Below are 18,359 nucleotides of genomic sequence, written 5' to 3' on the forward strand. Positions count from 1 at the left end.
CATGACAATGTACATTGTGACTGTTTGTGAGGAGATGCTATTTGATGCGGGACAGTGGTTATCTGTACTACATCACGGATGTGAGGGTGTACTCGTACATTGTCATATTACAGGTTTTTTTCTCTGCTTTTATGGTGCATTTTTTACACATGCCGCGTGGGAATTGCAGGCCTGTCGCTGGTTATCGCTTATTGCGGTTTGGGACATCGCCGCTTTTTTCTCGTTCATGTTTTGCATTTTTTAGGTATCGCATTAATTTTAACACGCTCATTTAACGCGTTATCATGAGACGATCGCATGGCACAACATTAACCCAGCGTTATTTTCCCATGATAGACTGTGAAAAGTTGCGATAATTATCACACGTTCTTGAGAATATCCCCCACAGTGTGCCCCTCTTTGGATGAAAACAAAACAGCTGCAACAAACTGCATTGCAGTTCAGACCTGGCCTCTGTTCTGTCAGAATTCCATCTGCAGCTTCACTTGTTGGAGAAAAGGCTTCCGCTGCAAAAGCCTTCCTTCCTTATTCCACCCGGCTAAAATGCTGCGGTGCCAATACATCAAGGAGCTCACATTGACTGGCCAAAACAGCGACAGAACAACTGAATTGACACACTCCTTCTTCCCCAAATCTCGACATCAGACATTGGCTGCCAGCAGCGCTGACACCTAATGCTCCAACACCATAGGAGAGCGATACAAGCGGGCATCTACAGACAAATATGCATTCTTAAAGCCATCACGCTTGTGTTTGTTAATCATCAATCAAACCAAAACTCGTTCGAGAGATGGGACGAATTAAGGAGCAGCCAAGTACTTCATTTACTGGCTCACACACTCAAATTAAACCCCATAAATGTTAAACACACTATCGCAGAGTGTGACGTGGTTCATAGAGAAAGTGGCCACCCCCAACTGCCCCAACTGTGTGAGCTTGGTCACTCCACTTAGCTTACTTTCCCTCATGTTATGAACGGTGTTTACTTAGACTTTAGCCAGGCATTGAAACGTGCAGAAGAAGATATGGCTGTTGAATTATCTTCTTAGTGGCCTGGGAGACAGACGACAGACAACCTTACACCACTGATGCATGCCCACCCTGCCATCCTCCCGAGACGCTGTCGCCCTCTCTTGCTGCAGTCTTCAGCCTATCTCACCCAAACAGAAGTATCTGTGTTCTGCCCCATGCCAGCTCATGAAGGAACGCATTCATGCTGTCAGCACAGCACAGCACAGCACAGCAAAGCAGTGAGACAACGACAACCTATCTTGGCTGCACCTGGGCTGGTGCACTAAGATCCGAACCGTAGCATCTCGGTTGGATCAGGCCTCTTCTTGCCCTCCGCCTCTCTCCCGGTACCCTGTATTCCCCGGTACACTATGTGGCATATTCTCAAGAATGTGTGATAACCATTGCAAAATTTACCTAACGCAACCTCCAACATCGCAGTCTATCGCAGGAAACTTACACCGTGTTAACCAAGTGTTCCCAACACGGCAGTACCAATGCGATAGTCACCTGATAAAGCACCAAATAGCCACGTTAAAACCAATGCCACGCTACAAAAATGCGAAACACGAACGCAAAAAAAGTTGGATGAGGCCAACCGAGATACAAAAAGCAGTAAAACCAGCAGCAGGCCTGCAAATTCCACGCGTCTGGCGAGAAAATGCACTAGAAAAGCAGAACAAGAAAAACACACCAGAAACAATCCAAAGTGTGCAGCAAAATGGATGCACCCTGACCGAGCGCAGAGGCCAACGTGAACCCCACAAGCCCCACAGACTACCAGCAAGGTACAATGGGGTCCGGGAAGGCCAGGGAGAAGAGGGGTGCAGTCTGCAGGAAAACAAGATCAGCGTCACGAGATGACAGAACACAACAGAACGCAACCATCAACTGACCCACAATCAGACTACCTTGAATGCAGCCAGAGTGTCGAGGAGACCAATGGAGGAGACCAAGAGGCGCTGGCATGATGTGAAAACCTAAACCAGGCACCAAGACGCTGCGAACAGGAAGGCAGCAACGGCGACAGGAGGTGGGAGTCCTGCACCACAGGAGGAGCTGGAGGAAATGGAGGCCAGTCATCAGTGTGGAGAAGGTGCAAGGAGGTGGGAGGACGGACACAGCTCGAGAGGACCTGACACAACAAAAACAAAGTGAGTAACGACCAGGGACTAGGGGACGGGGGAGATGGGCACAATGGCACACATGCACAATGATGTGTCGCACACTGCACACCCACAATTGCCCTGGATCATGTCCCTGATCCCCGTGGCACACTGCAGCACACACACATAGCAATAACAGCACATCCCAAGACAATGTGTCAACAAGTCCAACACCGACACTGCAGAACAGGGGACACAACTGGGTCCGCTAATGCGCATAAACAGACAGAGTAGGGAACTGTGATATGCATATGTACGGGTACAACCTCACATCTGTCATGTAGTCCAAATGTCCAGTGTCCCCCCTCAAATTGCCTGCACCGCCCAAACAGTCACAATGCACATTGTCACACAGTCTGCATGTCAACAAGAACAATGCGCCAACAAACATGTCAACACAATGTCAACATGCATCTCCCCTTCACATTGCAGAGGGACAAAAAACACCACTAGCAGGGCAGACCAGACAACCCATCAGTGATGCTGGAGACGACCACCACACCTTGGACACCAACGCCCTACAACAGCTCATGGACATCTCAGGCTACCCAGGAGCAGGGCAGCCAAGCTACATAGATGAGACCACAGCCCTGGTGCAGACCACACAGCAGGAAGCAGCCGCCACCACTGCTGGCTCCCAACACTTCACCGAGGCACACATCGCATTCCAATGCCAGGTGTCAGAATGCCAAAGGGAAGTGGCCAAACAGGTGCGGGAGGGGTCAGAGATAATGGAAGCCGAACTGCACCACATACGTGGATGTCTAAATCCCATCAGGAACCACCTACACCACACAAAGGAGACCCACACTGCAACAGAGCCACATGCACATGGACATTCCCAGTAGAGAACCACACCCAGGGACACACACATAGCAGTCACACACCCACGTTGGCTCTGCGTACGATGGCCCAGTCCACTCCCCTAACGAATTGAGTGGGTGACGACAAAGCTACATGTCCAAGCTCTAACCCGCTGCCTTGCGGTGACATGTCTGCGTCCGCTGTACACAGCACAATGTAATGTCGTAGGGCCCAGGGCCCTCATGCATACAACAAGACCACAGGGACACACGCATATATCATGTAGAACTGGCTATGGGCACATGCGCCTGGCCCCTTTATTGGCAGGGCCACATGTACAGTGACGCCTCTGCAGGATGTGTGTGGAGTGAGTATAGGCCAACCCACACAAAGTGCTTGGTTCTGGCAACAACTTGAACAGTGGACAACAGTGCAATGGAAACAGAAAACACCTGAATAACAGAGTCAACTGCTGAGCAACATGTAGGGAGCCAGAGCAAGTACAGAGGTCACCCAACATACAAACAGAAGTGTCCGTGAGTTGCAGTGCACTGAGGTTGGGGCACGCGCTCATGTGAAGCAAATGTCTAGGAGTGTGTCCCTTTGGGTTATTCATGATGCAGCTGCAGTGGGGGGTGTCACACCTGCATTATCTTCCTCATCGTCGTCCCTGGTCTCCCACACTGTCTCAGGTGACATTGCTGCGTGAGCTCTCCACAGCTAATAACCACAACAGTAATGGCCCCCAGAGGTTGTAAGCTAGAAGCTGTGTATAACGCATTTTGTACAATAAAGGTCTTTTAAAAAAAAAATTATAAAAAAATAACCACAACAGTAATGGACGATGATTCGTGGTGCACTGAGTTAGTGGCACCTGGAGTGCTGAGCACGGGATCAGGCAGAAGATGGCATCCACGACAGGTGCGTGCAACACCGTCAATATGCCAGTACGACCGTTTCTGCACTGGCAGTTGTCGGTTGGAGTTGGTCCTGGCGGTGGTGGCATGTGCCTCGTGCGGTTATGCGACATCCGGGCCGGTCAGGACTCAATTTGACGTGTGAGCCCTGGTGTGCCACAGAGGCCGTCCAATATCTCAGAAGAAGGGGTCCCTGACCAGACCAGCACAGAGTTAGTGGCCCCGGATGCACAGCGGCCGGCACAGGCACCCCATCACGGGACGGTGACTTGCATTGCACTGAGGTAGGGCCACGTGGACTGAGCGGGTCCGCCTCGATGTCGAAGTTGAATGTGGCGGAGTGCTGCAGGGGACAGTGGAGGGTGTCCTGCCGGGCATGATGTAGAGGTTTGATGTTATCCAGAAGCAGCAAATGGAGGAGTGGAAAGCAACAGCCTTGTTGCCACCACCAATTCAGTATCAGCAACATGAGGATGAAAACTACTACCCCCTAGTTCATAGACTCAGACGCCACCAATGTACGACCAGAGAGTGTCCATGAATGTCAGGGAACAGACTTAGTGGCACAGGGACTGGGAAGGGATGCAGTCTGCGATGGTGCCGGTACACTGATATGAACTCCGCCATTGCCAAATCAAGACTCGGTGACCTAGTGGACCACAGTGTACCTCTACTAAAAAAAAACGGGGCTGACCCTGTATGTAAGGCAAACTACAGGCCCATCTCCTTGTTGCCTTACTTGGCAAAAATTCTAGAGGCACACGTGGCGAAAATTCTCTCAAATTTTCTGGAGGAGTCCTCCTGCTTTGACCCCCATCAGGCTGGAATCCGGCCTGCACATTCAACGGAGGCAGTGGTCACTGCAGTGTTGGACACACTCCGAGACTGCGCAGATAGACGCTCTCCCCAGGCCCTGGTGCTCCTGGACCTGTCGGCCGCGTTCGACACGGTCGACCACAACATCTTGGTCGACCGTGTCTAACAGGCCGGCATACAGGGGGCGGCGGCCTGCTGGTTAAGGTCCTTCTTGGAGGACCGCTCCCAAGCGGTGCGCCTGGGGGACCTAACCGGTGTTAAACAGCCTATCCCATGCGGAGTGCCACAGGGCTCTTCCCTGTCACCTCATCTCTTTAATATATACATACTCCCCCTTATACAAACCTTGAGGGACAAACAGGTTAGAGTATTTAATTATGCAGATGACCTGCAGCTACTCTTCACCATTGACAACTCTGAAAAATCCGTTAGTCACTTCCAGTCAACCATGAGGTTTATTAAATCCTGGATGGATCAAAATCAGCTGAAATTAAATCCAGGTAAAACCGAACTGGTACTGACTGGGGATAGTGCTAAGCACTGGGGTCCTCACTATTGGCCTTCAGATCTGGGTCAAGCTCCGCAACCATCACCATCGGCTAAAACGCTTGGAGTCATTGTGGACAGTGACCTTTCATTAAAGGCACAAGTGGGCCAGGTGGTCTCCAAATGTTTTTACCAGCTAAAAAAAATCAGGAAGGTCCGGCGACTACTAACGCTAGAAGCTATTACCCAGGTTGTGATCGCCACTGTTCTGTCCCATCTGGATTACGCGAATGCCATCTACTTGGGTCTCCCAAGCTATCTACTAAAGCGTCTCCAGATGGTGCAGAACTATGCTGCTAGGATGATCTTGAAGCAACCAAGGTGGCAAGCAGCGACCCCCCTTCTCATTAAACTGCACTGGCTTCCGGTCATACAACGCTGTACCTTCAAAGCAGGCTGTATGATTTTTAAATCGCTGCATGGCAAAAGCCCTAAATTCATTAATCAATTAATCACCAGATACGTTCCCTCCCGCAACCTTCGCTCACTCCACCTAGGCCTTCTCCAGACCCCCCCTTTCAAACTTAAACGCTCTGGTGGACGTAGGTTTGCAACACTTGCCCCCTGCTTATGGAACACCTTTCCTCTGGAAATCCGGTTCTGCCAAGATCTCCTACCTTTCCGGAAAGCACTGAAGACCTGGCTTTTTAGACAAGCTTTTTAATCTTCCTTCTCTTTACCTTCGTTTGTGTTACTGTCAATTTTAGCGCCATGAAACTAATCAGTGTTAGTGCGCTCAATAAATGATTTAATAACATAACATAACACTGTTAATAACATAACAGTGTAGACCGGAGGCAGCGGTCAGCAGTGACCCAGAGCCATGTGTCATTGGCTGCGATGCACAGAGTTAGTGACACCAGGGCAGTTGTCGGTAGTGTTTGATCACCTCCGTAACGATGATCTTTTTTTCCGCACAAATGAAACGCTGGCAACTCCGCTCACAGCGTCACCCTCGTGGCGGGGTGAGAGGCGCCGCCCTGGCAGAGACGTTGGGCATTCCGGAAGAGGGTCACGCCCAGAGTTAAGTTCCTTTTATTCACACCCCTAAGCTGGCCTGGAGTACGCCGGGCCAGCCCACTCCGCTCATGCTTACAGGGTCGACGTAACAAGCTACGTTTCATTGATCTTCCCCACTGGCTGGGGTGACATGGTTGCGTCCACTGTCCACTACACCCTGAACACCAGTGGTTTGTGTCGACATGGGTATGTGTGTGGACTGCATACTGCAGTCTGGCCATTGCCTCCACGCCACACTTGGCATTGTGTGCAGCCTCATTCATGGGTCACTTGCCTCCTTCGCACATGCCTGGTCCCCATCTCTTCCAACATTCTGCTACTGAGTGGCCGAGGGGCCATGCCGTTGATGGCTAATGTACATGGCTGGCCCGGGTTCCCACAGTGAGTTGTGCTGTCGTGTCTGATGGGTGTGCATGTTGTATGTGGGCTCGTGACATGTGCATTTCCTGTGTTGTATGTTGCATGTTTGTGGAGTTGAGGTGTGTGGTGTGTGAATTTGGTATTGGCCAATGAGCAGTGCATATCCGTGGGTGCCATTCTGGTGGCACAGGTTGATGATGGACTGTCGGAAGGTTTAGGAATCATGCACACTGCCTCTGTGGTTTGTGGCGGCATTGGCGGAGATTCCCAGGTGATCCACTATTGCCTGGACATTGGTAGGATACATGCGCTTTCTGTTGAGCTTATTGTGTGCAGTGTTGCCAGGGGGCACAAGTACGACATGGCATGTAGTGGGCAATGACATTCTCTGGTGTTGGGTCTGTGAGATTGGAGCATTTTTCAGAGGGTTGCTGTCTTTGTTTGCGCTGCCTCAGTGTTGTTTCGGGGTGGGGAGTGGCAGTGGGTGTTGTGGCCCTCTTGGCTGTCTGGCCCGCATGATAAGTGGCTCCATGGCATCGGTTGTTCTTCAGGTGTGGCTGTGGGCTGGGCTCCCTTTTGTGGTGCACGCTCCTATCCGACTTTGCACCAGGTCAGAGCAGGTGTTAGTTTCCTGCTGCTAACGCACCTTATCGCCGGTTTTGGGATCTTATCGCCGATGTGGCTGGTCGTTGAGAATGTTGTGGAGTGGTGTTGTCGCGGCTTTTTGCTCGGGAACACCTGATCTGCATCTCATTAGCGATAGTTGCGGGGGTCATCTGCGGCGATGTTTTTTGTGGCTGCTTTCAAGGGTAAACTGGTGCTATGGGCTGTTAGCACAGGCTTGTGAATGGGGTGATACATTTATAGCGACTTTGGCTGCGATAAAGTGCAGTTAAGTTGGCGATAGCTCCTTGAGAATATGCCCCTATGCTATATAATAATGACAATTGCGTTGATAGTGTGCACTCCAAACTAACTACCACGTCTCATTGACATTGATTTTATCAGCCTTAGAAGGATGAAAGCCTGGCACAGCCCTCCTGAGATTTAAATCTGCTGCCTGCAGGTAACAGATTTCTGCAGCTGGCATCTTCAGCCATCTAAAATAAGTCAAGTGTCAGTATCTTATCAGCTACAACCCCACAGGGCTACAAAAGAAGAACATTAATCTTTAGAGCAGTTTACAGGTCGTTCAAATGGTACAATGGTATACCAGGTTTGCATATTCCTACAACTACTAAGCACCTTGGGGTTTCCATCAACATTTGGATGCCTTTATCAAATAAATACATTTTCCACGCACACAAAAGTTCACTGACGTACCTCAGTAGAGATATTATGCCATTTAAAAAATGCAGAAGAGAAACTGGCAGCTCCTTCAACAGAATACGAGATCAGACACTTGTGACATAGGTAGCACGACTAGACGAGCAGTCAGAGGCAAAGGGCTGATAGCAGCTGTATTATCTGGTTGAGGCCCAAGTCCAAATTGTTCTGCCCCAGAAGCTATGGGAAGGCCACCCTCTGCTGCATGTCCTCCAGGGCCACGTTGTGCCCAAGAACCAGTAAATGCATGTGGCAGACATCGCTTCACCCCTCCCCTGGAAGCCAGACGGTCCAAGAGAAGAAAATGAATCACAGACTGAGTAACCCTGCAAGTGCATGCTATTCAGTCAATCAGAGGTGCGACGGCTTTCTTGCCTTCCTCTCATGACTCAGATGTGTGCTTCCTCAACTGACTGGGCCGGAAAGAGGCTTATGATGTGCGTGTTCCAACCACACGAGGCATCAAAACACATAACATAAATTTGCTGCTCCGGAACTACTATAAGAATAAAAGTAGGAGTTGTGCCGGCAAACTCCACTGTGCGGCTGAACGCAGAGTTGTTGCAGAACTCCGCTCTCCAACCTGAGTGCGGAGTCGCAAAACTTTGCTAACTCCGACAGCCCTAAAGGTCATGCGTTTGTTAATGTATGATGGTCCTTTGTTATGCAGGGATTTTTTTGCGTGGGTCAACATCTTGAATTGGCATCTCTTTTGGATTGAGAGCCAGTGTAGCTTCTAGAGTTGCGGTGTGATGTGGGTCCATTTTGTCTTTAATCTCTTCAGGAGGCGAGCATAGAATCCTACGTAGACTGTGTTCCCGTAGTCCAGCCTTCAGGTGATGAGGGCCTGCATGTTTTGGTTAGGACCACCTGAAGATCTTGCGAAGCATGCGTAGGATGTGGTAGCAGGTGGATGAAACCTGTTTCCTCATAGATAGCTTGCTGTCCAAGAAAATTCTGACGTGGCATGAGTGGTCTGTTGGGGCAGTGGACGGGCTGAGTTCAGCAGGCCACCATGCGTCTTTCCATGGCAAGGTGTTGTTCCCCAAGATGAGGACTTCCATCTTGTCTGTGTTGAGCTTGAGACAGTTGTCCCTCATCCAGTCGGCGACGTTCATCATACGTCTGTGGAAGTTGGCTGTGGTGGTGGAGGGGTTTTCTGATAGCAAGAGGATGAGCTGGGTGTTGTTGGCATAGGAGATTATATTGAGTTTGTGCGATCTGACGGTGTTGGCCAGAGGGGGTCATGTATGTAATGAAGAGGGGGGTTGAGGGACAATTCTTGGGGGACGCCATAGATGATCTCCTTGGGTTATAAGGTGAATGGTGGGAGACCGATCCTATGTTTTTTTCCGGTGAGGTATGAGGCGATCCATTTGATTGTGACTCACTGGATTCGGATGTGGTGAAGTCAGTTAAACAAGATGTGATGGGAGTCAGTGTCAAAGGCGGCTGAGAGCTACAGAAGGATGAGGGCTGCCAATTTGCCATGGTTCAGGAGGACCCTCTTGTTGTCGCTGGCTGCAATCAAGACTGTCTCAGTGATGTGGTTGGCTCGGAATCTGCATTGAGAAGGGTCCAGGAAGTTGTTGTGTTCCAGGTGTTAGGTGTGTTGCTGGCTGATAGCCTTTTCAAGAACCTTCGGTGGAAAAGGGAGCAGGGAGATGGGCCGTTAGTACTTCAGTCCTGCTGGATTCACAGACAGTTTCATCATGAGGGGCCTAACTTCAGCATGTTTCCATTCTTCAGGGAAGGAGACCAAGCTGATGGAGGTGTGCAGGACTTTCTTGAGCTTGTCACCAATCATCTTGCGACCAATTATGAAGACCTTGTAGGTGCAGGGGTCCATGGGTGCTCCCAAGTGCAAGGAGTTCATGATGGAGATTGTGGCTTGAGTTGTGAGAGGAACCCAATGGGGAGCAGGTGTTAGAGGTTTGGGTTTGTGGGTGTCAGTGTGATCAGCTTGATGCTGTCAGTGGTGGGGGGTAACGGGGAAGACCCTACAAACTGTCTGACCTGGGTCAGTTAGGCAGGTACGTGTAAAGTGGTCAGAGTCCGTTAGTTAACTAAACATCAAATGTAAAGCAAAAACTCAATATGACTTAAATCATCATAGATCCAGTATGTATTTTATTTCCATACATAAAACACTGGATATTTGGTATCATTCAATGAGTACCCAAGGACATTGAGTTACAAAATCAGTGCTCAAGCATATAGATTGATTCATTGAATCACACAGTCTTATATACATAAATGAGAGATACGTTGCATTTAAGATCCATCATACAGATAGCTTGAGGCTTATAAAGCAATATGACATATTATTCACATTCCAATTCAAAAAAATGTGCGCTCTAAGTGAACAAGAAAGGAGGTAGTTTAGAGGGGATGGGTGTGATGGAAAGAGGTGAGGACTGGGTAAAGGTGTTGTGATCCTGTTACAATCACAGTAAAATCAAGTGCAACCTTTACAGTCTAAATTAGATCATAAGTTCCATAAAGCTCTTCAACATAGGATCCGTATTGTTCCATAATTTACTCCTATGTTCAGAGAAGTGGCGTGGTCTGGTTGTCTACGTTTCGACCCCTGTTGTAAGGGTTAATGGAAACCTCAGGCTGGGGTCTTCATCAGGACAAAAGAATCAGGAGCGCTTTACATAAGGCCATCCTGTGGCTCTTGGATTGGGACCATCAAGGGTTCGTATGTCGAGGTGTAATTTGGGTCAAGAGAGCTTTCCAGTCTTTTGTCGTATTCAATTGATTCGTGGTATCAGGAGGTGCGTCAAGCGTCACGTTCCCAGGTTGTGTCTCATCCTCGCCAAAGAGAGCCTGTAGATCTCGTCCCCGTCGGCTGCCGGCCAAATTACACCTCGACATACGAACCCTTGATGGTCCCAATCCAAGAGCCACAGGATGGCCTTATGTAAAGCGCTACTGATTCTTTTGTCCTGATGAAGACCCCAGCCTGAGGTTTCCATTAACCCTTACAACAGGGGTCGAAACGTAGACAACCAGACCACGCCATTTCTCTGAACATAGGAGTAAATTATGGAACAATACGGATCCTATGTTGAAGACCTTTATGGAACTTATGATCTAATTTAGACTGTAAAGGTTGCACTTGATTTTACTGTGATTGTAACAGGATCACAACGCCTTTACCCAGTCCTCACCTCTTTCCATCACACCCATCCCCTCTAAACTACCTCCTTTCTTGTTCACTTTGAGCGCACATTTTTTTCAATTGGAATGTGAATAATATGTCATATTGCTTTATAAACCTCAAGCTATCTGTATGATGGATCTTAAATGCAACGTATCTCTCATTTATGTATATAAGACTGTGTGATTCAATGAATCAATCTATATGCTTGAGCACTGATTTTGTAACTCAATGTCCTTGGGTACTCATTGAATGATACCAAATATCCAGTGTTTTATGTATGGAAATAAAATACATACTGGATCTATGAACTATGATGATTTAAGTCATATTGAGTTTTTGCTTTACATTTGATGTTTAGTTAACTAACGGACTCTGACCACTTTACATGTCAGTGGTGGGGGGTTAGTGTTTGAAGTTTTCATTATTGGCTGAGATCTCTTCGTCAAAGAAGTCCGCCAGGGGCGGGGCCATTCTCTGTGGCTCTGGAGAATTTCTTCACAATAGAGAAGAGCTCTCTGCTGCGGATTGTGCTGACTTCCGTGCAGTCTGCTAGGATGTTCTTCTTTGGCTTTTGTTCAGGTGGCAGTGGTACTAGTTGAGTGCGGTTTTGAAGGCCGTATGGTCTACTGTCTGTTTGCTGGTGCACAACTTCCTTTCTACTTGCCAGCAGTTGCGTTTTGTGGATTTCAGCTCTGCGGTGAACCAGCTCGATCTTCTGGCTGGTCCCTTGGATTTGGCTGGCCAGCGGGGGAGTTGTGTCGGCGCATTCTGTGATCCACTGAGAGAAGTTCTTCGCAACCTGTTCTGGGTTGGATGTTGTGTCTGGGAGGTGGGAATTGAGAGTATTGCTCCACTGGTCTTCTGATATCTTTTTCCAGTTTCTGCGCATGGAGCTGGGGGGGCATGGTGTCAGTGTTGCTATGTCCTGGGATGGGGAAGGGGACACTGAAATGGTCAGTCCCGATGAGCTGTGAGACCTGGCTGTACTTGACTCTGTTCCTGTGCATCAAGATGGGGCCGAGCATTTGTTCTGCGCTGTGGGTAGGGTCAGTAACAAGTTGCCGGAGGGCGATGTTGCTCATGCTTTCCAAGAGGTCGTTTGTTCTAGTGTTACTGGTATCACTGAGGTGGAAGTTAAGATCCTCTAGGAAGATGTGGTGCTCGGCGTCGATGGCAATTGGGGAGATGAGGTCAGGGATGGCACTGCAGAAGCTGAGGCATGGTCCTCGTGGTTTGGATTATTGTTTTGACCACTGGCAGCTTTTTCCACAAGCAGGCACCCACAAAAAATAAGCACTATTATTTTTAAAATTGTTTAGTTCAAGCCTAGATTAGTGCAGAATGAACTAAACAAAATAATAGGAAAAATCAATAAAATCATAGGCCACTGTAAGCAAAAAAATATCAATATTGTAAAACAAGCAAATTATTAAATGAGCGGCATTTTTAAGAATACCTACATGCACAATCTTTAAGGGTTCAAATTATTGCCAATATGAAGATTAGTATTTCGATAGAGTCAAAACACAATGTCAGGATAAGCAAAACTATGGGCCAGATGTATGTAGCTTTCTTCAGGTTGCAAATGGCCCGATTCGCAGAATCAGGCTGTTTGTGACTGCAAATTTTGTGATTTGTAACATATTGCCGAACCGCAAAATGGGTTTGCGATTCAGTATTAGGAAGGGGAGTGTTATATGTGGGATATGTGTGAATGTTTTGCAACCAAAATGCAGTTGCAATAGATACTCATTTTACACCTATTTCAAGTAGGTGGTGACCCATTATCAAATGGGAAGGGGTCCTCAAGGGACCCCTTTCCCTTTGTGAATGTTTGTAAAAAACGTTTTTTAAAAGCAGGCCGTGGTCCCACGGACCACATCTTACTCTTAAAAAATGAAAAGAAAACTTTTCCATTTTCTTTTTCAAATGCATCCTGCTTTCATGTAAGGAAAACGGTTTGCGTAAAAAACAAAATAGATATAGCTTTATTTAGAAGCGATCACAGACATGGTGGTCAGCTCACCCCAGCAGGTCACTATCCCTGTGATTTTAGCCATTCCCAATGGGTCGCCAATTGCAACCTACCATATTAATATTAATGAGGTAAGTCTATTTGTGACCCATTGGGAATAGTTATATGTATGAAACACACACATGTGTACATCGATGTTTGCGATTACCAAATAGCAAATCATGAAAACTTCTATTCGGTAATTGCAAATCCACATCTGGCCCTATGTGAGGCTTCATCCACTTCACAGGAAAATTGAACCATTTCAGGACCGTCACTATAAAGGGTTTGCATTCCAACCGGCGTCTGTGGAGCTGCTGAAGTGTACCAGAGAGTGTTTTCATTTTTCATCAGGAGGTGAGTCACACCATGTCAGAGTACTGACGAACTTGGACGGGATGGCTTTTGCTTTGCAACGTCTGGTAAATGCACATATGCACTTTGAAAAGAAAACACTCAATGATTTACATCGTCTTTTTGGTCTGTAAAGAGATGTATTCATAAGGAAGAACAGTAAATGAATCAGTCAGTCAGTCAGTCAAAATACTTTATTCGATTGATTAAAATCATAAAAGAAACAACAAACATACAGAAGTTTGAGCATTTCATACATATACAATTTCAGTGAGAGCCCATAAAAGACACATAAAATACAATTAATTTATAAAAACAGGCATGTTTATACATTTGTCTCGAAATTTTTCATTTTAATTCTTAATGCTGCCACTAAGAAACTAGCCACGCAGAAGATAGTAGAGGGACTGCCTAACATCTGGAGAAACATAAGAGCAGGTCTGACTTGGCTAAAGCCAGCTTCTCGCAGGATCGGGAGCAAATATTTTTTCCTAATTTCTGCATAAAACCTACAAAACATGTGGAAATTAATCACTTGTGAAACATTGGTGAGTGAGTCACTTAGCAAGTGGAACTAAACTAAAAAGGTCATGAGGAAAGAAAATGGAGAGTTCTTAGAACACAATGCTGAAAACCGCATCTAGGAGAAAGCAGAAGGAAGTTTAATTTAGCAACAATAAGAGAAGTCTTCTCTGCAAGAATTCCACGTCGCTCCCTGAAAATGTTTGATGCGAACAGACTTTGGATCCCTAACGCGTTCTAGTACCTACTAATGGTATGTGCATTTACAACAAGTGATGAGAGATTTAAATGGACTGTCTCCTTCCCTGCTATTCCCTACACCAAACCCCCTCCCCTCATCTGTCCACATTGGGTTTCTATGTGAAAGTCAGACAGAGCCCTTGGTGTCCAGAGGTGGGTGATCTAGGTCATTGTATCACTCCAGAGGAACCCTCCTGACAGCGTCACAAATTTGTGCCTGAACTTTATAAATCTTTCCAGTTTGTCAGCCTGTATGCGAAAAAAGGCCATGTTAAGTCTGTATGGCATACGATCTTATGGGAGAAACGAAACTGGATGGTACCACTCGGCTGCTCTGTTGTTTAAATGTTGAATTCTTTATCTTTTTCTCATGGAGATGGTGGAGAACAGCAACTATATATCATTCAGAGCTGCTGGACCTTGCCTTCTCTGCAGGCTCACTCCCAAACATTTTGCCTTTTTCCTTTCACTTTTTGCTGAGTGCATTTTTGTTGGCCTTAGGACTCTGTGCACTTTAGCACTGCTAACAAGTGCTAAAGTGCTTGTGCTCACTCCCCTAAATATGGTTTGATTGGCATATACCTAATTGGCATATTTCATTTACTTGTAAGCCCTTTATGGAGTGGAATACCATGTACCCAGGGCCTATAAATTAAATGATACCTGTGGGTCTGCAGCACTTATTGTGCCACCCACTTATGTAGCACCTTAAAACATGTCCTAGGTCTGCCATTGGAGCCTATTTGCAGTTTTAAACTGCCATGTCGACTTGGCACTAATACCCCCTGCGAAGCCCTAGGTAGCCCATAGGCTAGAGTGCTGTGTAATAAAAAGTTTGGGCATGTACATTTAAGTTTTACATGTCCTTGTCGTGAAAAACTCCTACATTTGTTTTTCACTACTGTGAGGCCTACCCCTTACATAGGACAACACTGGGGATTCCTTCTTACATATAATAAACTGTCATCAAACCTAATTGGAAACAGGTAGCCATGTCACGTTTGGTACCTATGAAACTTTAATTTAATACTCCCTTAAATGGCAAAGTCAGATTTTTCATTACAATTTCGAAAATGCCAACTTTTAGATAGTTAAAGACACACAAATGATGGACGGAATGTGGAACAAATCAAACTTTCACCTCAGTCAAGAGATCTGGGTTAAATCCATTGATCATTTGCTCAGCATGCCACCCCAGTTTAGATCCAGCCATAATCAAATCAGTCTTGGCCCTGCTCCCCATGGGAACAGTCCAGTCCGAACTACCAAGCCAGGTCCTCCCTGGACCAGAAACCAGTATCCTGGGACAGATTTCTGGGTATCACCCCTCATCAGCCAGGCTGGCTTGAACTCATTAGCACAGTGAGACCGGGACCCACGTCTACTGCTTTTATCACCACATGGTCACTTAATCACAACACAAGGCCCATTGCACAAGCAAAAACAGGTCTTTTGATATAGTAGCCCCATATTTTTATATGGTTAGTAAGAAAGGCAGCTTAAATAAAAATAAATGGAAAGTAACAAGTAGTGACTATAGTATATTTTTACATATACAATTAAACATTTGAAGGGCCCATACTCCTTTTATTTTGTGTCATCCTAATTTCTTCGTTGTAATTATTTTTAAAGATGTGTATGCCCCAAAGCTTGGAATTGTCGCAAAATGTGCCTGGGGAGTTAAAAGGAATGAAGGAATAAATTCAAAATCTTATGTGAACTATTATTTTGACAATGTTAATTATTCTGAATATTATTTATATTTATTTATCTATTGAATTGTATCCCATCTTGTGAGATTCAGTCTATGTTTATATATAGTTTCTGGTAATTCATTTCATAAAGCTTTTCGGATTGATTTACAGTGCAAATCTTTGAGGGAAGGTCATGCTCTCTGACGGATATTTTTTCTACAAACCACTGTGCCACTGCACCCTTCTTTTTTACTGGGGTTGTACCATATGCTGCATATCATTTGTTTCTAGACATAAAAATACTCTAACATCTGAATTATTGACAATCACTGCTGAAATAATTGTGTGACCTTGCCATCTGCTATGGCCTTCTCTCCTTTTTTAGATTTGGTTCCTTAGTACACTGTAGTAAACTATCGCTGCAATTTAATGTTTATTACTTTTCCCTAACATGTCAAAAAGTATTTTTCTGAAACAGCTCTGACCGAACCATTGCTTTACTACCATAGGAAGGTTCAGGTTTTCCAGAAATACAGGGTTGCTTCATACTTCTTTACTATGCATCACTTCTGAACAATTGAAGGGACAACAAAAGGACTCTCAAATAAGCTCCTGAAGAACAAAGAACAGTAGCATCCACTGAACCATCATAACAAATACACATCACAGGCAAAAAAGTAGGTTCTTTTAGGTAGCAATCTATAGATCTAATGTAAAAAGTGTCACCATATTGATATAAAATTTTACATAAAATGTTTATCAATAAACCACTTCAGACATAGATTTGAGTGAATGATGAAGATTGCTCCTGGCTAACAGCAAAAAGTAAGATCAGCAAGGTAGGTTTTAGAAGGAAAGTCTGTCCCAGCCCATTGATGGAATTCGATGACGGATACGTCAGTAGAGTAAACTGCACAGATGCCCCCAAAATACTTAAAAGTGCAGTATAAGACACCTAATGTATCCTGGGGTTCTTATTAAGTATAGAAAGGCACTAGGTGTCGTTTTGATGATACACCTAAAGGTTTGTCACTTGACATATGAGAATCAATGTTCTCATCCAATCGAAAACATTCATTCTGATACTAAACTTTGACAACTATGCAAGTTGTTTATCGCTCTGTCATTTTTATGTGAGCCTTATGTACCTTATCTTCAGTGCCTACCATTATCGTTGCCTAATATGGTGGTTCATCGATACATGGTTTGGGTATAACAGCCATCATTGAAATTTCTCTACTGGCAGACTAAAGCAGAGGTAGAATCAGTTGAGGTCTTACAATCCATTACTTTCATTACTTTCCTTCAAAGTCTCCAGTAAGTTGTTTATCGCTCTGTCATTTTTATGTGAGCCTTATGTACCTTGTCTTCAGTGCCTACCATTATCGTTGCCTAATATGGTGGTTCATCGATACATGGTTTGGGTATAACAGCCATCATTGAAATTTCTCTACTGGCAGACTAAAGCAGAGGTAGAATCAGTTGAGGTCTTACAATCCATTACTTTCATTACTTTCCTTCAAAGTCTCCAGCATCCTCCACACATTACAGATGTATACAAAATATGTCAAGAATTAATCCAAATTTAAGGTGATCCATTTTGCAGCAGTACAGTCCTTTTGTTGCTGGTTTCCTGTGCTTCTCCAATCATAGGAGAGGATCCTCACGGGTCATTCGCATGCCACACCAGTAGCTGCCTTCTCCTATCCCAGCCAGTCATACATTTCACTGAGCTTCCGCTTCCGGCCCAATTCACATCCACTCTAGCTCTCACCCCTCTCTGCTGTTGTCCTCCTGCTCCAAAGGTCCCATCTTCCGTTGGACCAGCACGTCACTTGAGCCCCACCCTAGTCAAAAAGGAAGATCATCCTGGAGTCATTCTGAAGTCATCTGATGACTTTAGCTGAGCTATTCGTGTAATTATCTGGGGAAGTCATCCCAAGCCATCCTGAAGTATGCCTGTAGGATGAAATATTTAAATGAGATGACTCTATAGAGTAATCACAAAAACTACTCTAGGATGGTGTTCTGATGACTTCCACTGGCAGGAAGTGATTACCTTTTACAACTCTACGAATACTAATTGACAACTTCAGGATGAGTGAGAATTACTCCAGGATGGGCTCTAGACAATTTAAGGATGACTGTGGATTACTTTAGGATGATTCTACAACAATTTCAGGATGACAGTTGATTATTCCTGGATGATCCTATAACCGCTTCAGGATGGAAGTTGATTTCTCTGGAATGATCCCATGACAATTTCAGGTGAGTGTGGATTATTCCTGGATGATCCTATGACCACTTCAGGATGGCTATTGATTACTTGAGAATGGCCACATGACATTTTCAGTATAAGCGTAGATTACTCTAGGATGATTTAATGACAACTCAAAAATG

Source organism: Lissotriton helveticus, chromosome 3_2, assembly GCF_964261635.1.
Source record: "Lissotriton helveticus chromosome 3_2, aLisHel1.1, whole genome shotgun sequence".
Lineage (NCBI taxonomy): Eukaryota > Metazoa > Chordata > Amphibia > Caudata > Salamandridae > Lissotriton > Lissotriton helveticus.